Here is a 5,030-nt window from a genome sequence, read left to right on the forward strand (position 1 = left end):
TTAATAATCACTGGAGGCCCAAAGGCCTGGTGCTTATTGACTAATGGAATTATCATTCATAATATGATAATTTGGTTGAGTCTTTTTGACGGTGGTCAGGTTGGCCGGCCAAAGTCGGGCCTGATCATTTATTGATCCGATTCATCAAATCAAGTCATGTTAATGGTTGGACCTAACCCGATCTTTTCAGTGGCGGCCAAAGCCTACTGATTAGGTTCTGGGGCAAAATTAATTACTAAAAGTTGTTTAGAGAAACAACTGGTTAAGAACCTATCCATAGATGCATATGGGTTGACCAACCAAAGTTGGGCTCGTGTGTGGTCTATGTGGATTCTAGTACCCACTAAGGAATTAAAGTAATTCCTCGAATTGGAGGTTGAGGCTACCAGTTCGTAAAAATACTGGGAGAAACTTTAAACTAAAGTTCAAATCTTTAGTATTAATAATTTATATACTAATAAAGGTTTGATTTTCTTTTATACACCTATGGCCACTACCCTATCGCTCCGATCATTATTAGATAATGACAAGCTCATGGGACCTAATTTCGATAACTGGTATCAAAAATTGAAAATCATCCTTGAGCATGAATGGATCCTTTATGTTGTAACGGATCCGGCACCTGAGGAGCCAGCCCCGAATGCTAGAGGGACGGTCCGAGACACTTACCAAATGTGGTTTAACGACCGCACCACCATTCGGTGCATAATGCTAGCGGCAATGAATGATGAGTTCAGCTGTAGGTTCGAGAACGCCCAGCCACAGGAGATGCTTCAAATATTGAACGACTCCTTTGGCATGCCCGACGATGTTGAAAGGCACAAAACTAGTTATGCCATTTTCAATGCTCGGATGAGGGATGGGGCCTCAGTCACTGATCATGTACTGTACATGATCGAAATGATTGAGTGCCTAAGTAAACTGGGCTTTCCCTTGCACGAGCAGCTCGGTAAGGATGCGATCCTTAATTCTTTTTCCAAGTCCTTCCTCCCCTTCCTTACTCATTTTTGGATGACAAAGCCTGCAGTGAACTACCACAGCTTGTTGGGGTTGCTGCAGAACTTTGAGAAGGACCACCAGCTCCATAAAGAGTTGGTGAATGTTATGGGAGGGTCTTCTTCTGGTCGTCGACCCTTTAAGAAAGGGAAGAAGAACAAGAAAAAGAAGAATAAGAAGGTGCGGCCGCATGCTGGGACGTCTACACAGGGTCAGACCAAGAAGCGCAAGCCCGATAAGAGCCAGGCGGAGTGCTTCTTTTGCAAGAAACAGGGGCATTGAAAGAGGAACTGTCCTCTATACATTGCCTCCCTGGACTCAAACAGGCTGAAGAAGAAGCAAGGTAATTATATGATAACACCTTGCAACTTTTTCATTTGTGATACTACTGCCTGGATATTGGATACTGGAAGCCCTTATCATATCTGTAATTCGATGCAGGGTCTGCAGGTCAGTAGAAGATTTGATGAAGGCGAGAGGTTCCTGAACGTTGGAGATGGAAGCAAAGTTCCAGTTCTAGCTTTAGGAATCATGAACCTTGTAATCAATTCTCGTAATGTAATTCTGAGTGAATGTCACTATTGTCCAAGTTATTTATTAAATATTATTTCTGTAGGCCTTTTGGCCATGTACAGTTATGAATTTTTAATAAAAGGAAACGTTTGCAATATCATTTTGAATGGTGTTACAATGTTTGTTGGACAACTAAATAATGAAATTTACTTACTATCACAGCCTGTTAATGTGGTTCAAACCTCCGGTAAACACCCTAGAATGGATAATAGGTCAGAAGTCTATCTTTGGCACTGTAGGCTAGGTCATATCAATAAGAACAGGATAAACAGGTTGGCTCAAGAAAGAATTTTTGAAGTTGGTGATTGTGAATCACTTCCAACCTGTGAGTCCTGTCTTCTTGGGAAGATGACCAAGTCACCTTTTACTGAAAAAAATGAGCGAGCCAGTGAACTCTTGGGTCTGGTACATTCTGATGTATGTAGACCTATGAGCTCAAGTGCAAGAGGTAGATATTTCTACTTCATAACCTTCACAGACGATCTATCGAGGTATGAGTATGTCTACTTAATGAAGTATAAGTTGGAGTCATTTGAAATGTTCAAATTATTTCGAAATGAGGTAGAAAAAAAATAAACTGGGAAGTATATTAAAACTCTTCGATCTAATCGAGGAGGTAAATACCTTTCCAATGAGTTTCTGACATATCTTGGGGAGAATGAGATTCTCTCTCAGTGGACTCCTCCTGAAACACCACAGCATAATGGTGTGTCTGAAAGGAGGAATCGAACCTTGTTGAATATGGTTCGATCTATGATGGGGTCTGCTGGTCTACCGATCTCCCTCTGGAGATATGCACTCGAATCGGCTTGTTACCTTCTAAATAGGGTTTCGAATAAGTCTGTAACCAAAACACCATATGAGATATGGATAGGACGTAAGCCAGTACTCTCGCACCTTAGAGTTTGGGGGTATCCGGCTTATGTTAAACATTTAATTACGGCCAAGCTTGGACCTAGGTCTGACAAGTGTTATTTCATAGGGTACCCGAAAGAGACCAAAGGATATTATTTCTACCTAGCTGATGAGCAAAAGGTGTTTGTCAGTCTTAAGGCAATCTTTTTGGAAAAGGAGTTCCTTGGTGAAGGGACTGTTGCTTCTAAGGTCGAACTTGAGGAAGTTCGACAGGTGGAAAAACTGACACAAGTTGCTGAACCTGATCCGGATTTGGTTAGATCAGATCCGGAGCCCATTGTTTCTGCACCCTTAAGGCGGTCTGATAGAGTACTACATCAACCGGACAGATACTATGATTTCTTGATCCAAAACGGCGATCCTATCGAACTTGATAAAAATGATGAGGATCCGATCACCTACATGGATGCATTGCAGAGACCTGACTCTGAGAAATTGCTAGAGGTCATGAAATTCGAAATGGAGTCCATGAAGGTCAATGATGTGTAGACATTGGTTGACCCACCCGAAGGAGTAAAATCCATAGGGTGTAAGTGGGACTTCAAGAGGAAGAGGGGCGCAGACGGAAAGGTGGAGACCTATAAAGCCCGTCTGATTGTCAAGGGATATCGTCAACGTTATGGTATAGACTATGACGAGATATTTTCTCTTGTGGCAATGCTCAAATCCATTCGGATTATACTTGCGATAGCTGCCCATCTGAACTATGAAATCTGGCAGATGGATGTGAAGACAGCTTTTCTAAATGGAGAGCTGGATGAAGAGGTGTATATGATACAACCTGAAGGGTTCACATCCACAGATGAGTCTAAAGTGTGCAGGCTACAGAGGTCCATTTATGGACTTAAGCAGGCATCCCGGAGTTGGAACATACATTTTGATAGGACGATCAAGACGTATGGCTTCGTTAAGAATGGAGAAGAGCCCTGCATTTATAAGTGGGCTAATGGTCCAGTAGTGGTATTTCTTGTATTGTATGTGGATGACATTCTCTTAATCGAGAATGATGTCCGTGCATTACAAGGAATAAAGATTTGGCTATCGTCACAGTTCTCCATGAAAGATCTAGGAAAAGCTTCCTACATCCTAGGGATGAGGATCTATAGGGATAGATCTAAAAGGTTGCTTAGCTTATCCCAGTCCACGTACATTGATATTATGCTGAAGAGGTTCAGCATGGAGAATTTCAAGAAAGGCTATCTATCGATAGGCCATGAAATTTCTCTCTCGAAGAGGGATTGTCCGACAACACCTCAAGAGAGAGAGCGTATGGGTAGAATTTCATATACTTCGGTAGTGGGATCTATCATGTACGCCATGACATGTACACGATCAGATGTGGCATACTCACTAGGGATAGTGAGTAGATACCAATCTGATCTAGGAGAGAATCACTGGAAGGTTGTTAAAACCATCTTGAAGTATTTATGAAATACTAAGGACCAGTGGCTTGTTTATGGTGAATCGGACTCGAGACTTATGGGTTTACAGACTCTAGTTTTCAGTCTGATCACGATGATAGCAAGAGTGTGTCAGAATTTATTTTTACCCTTAATGGTGGGGCTGTCTGCTGGAAGAGTTCTAAGCAGCACACTGTGGCTGATTCAGTTTGCGAAGCAGAATATGTCGCTGCATCAGATGCTGCCAAAGAAGCAGTGTGGCTGAAGAAATTCATCACCGAGCTCGGAGTAGCACCCTCCCTTGTTGGTCCAGTTCTGCTCTATTGTGATAGCTCTGGAGCCATTGCTCAGGCGAAAGAACCGAAGGCACACCAGCGGATAAAGCATATTCTCCGCCACTACCATCTCATTCGAAAAATCGTGGATCGAGGTGACGTCGACCTTCAGAAGATCAACGAAAAGAAGAACCTGACCGACCCATTCACTAAAGCCATTGCGGTGAAGGAGTTCGACGACTTCAAGTCAAAGATGGGTATTAGATAATGCACCGATTGGCTTTAGGCCAAGTGGGAGATTGTTGGGAATAGTGTTCCAAAGCCAATCGTTAGCCTGTTGACGGTTGTGCTCTTTCCTATATTAGTATATAAATTATAAAGAAATAAAGTTATTTTGGTATTTTTCATCACAAATTGTTTCATCTTCTAATGAACTCCTGTGTTGTGGTGAAGTCCTTAGGACTATTTAGACTCGACAAAGGAGGATTTGTCGTTTAGTCTTTAAACCTATTCGTGACCAAATGATACGTTGTTACCAAGGACAACAACATTTATCAAGCATAGGTCGTTGTGTGCCATATGGGTTGGTTGTCCTCTTAACCAAGGAGTATGGAGACACTGGTATGGCATACAGGTGAGATGTAAGGGTACATCTGTACTGAACGTGACCGACTCCACAGCTTTTTCTGCTGTCAAGATTTGCTCCGATGGGATATGGATATAACTGTCTCTCCAATCTGAGACCACCACGGTGACTTGCAAGCAACTCACTGCACTTAGACACTGGACTACTGAATTTCTAATTCAGTGACGGAAGGCTGCTGGGTGTAGTCAAATACTTAACTTGTCGGTGCGTGTGTCAAGATGGGAT

This window comes from Elaeis guineensis, chromosome 4 (genome assembly GCF_000442705.2).
Source record: "Elaeis guineensis isolate ETL-2024a chromosome 4, EG11, whole genome shotgun sequence".
NCBI lineage: Eukaryota > Viridiplantae > Streptophyta > Magnoliopsida > Arecales > Arecaceae > Elaeis > Elaeis guineensis.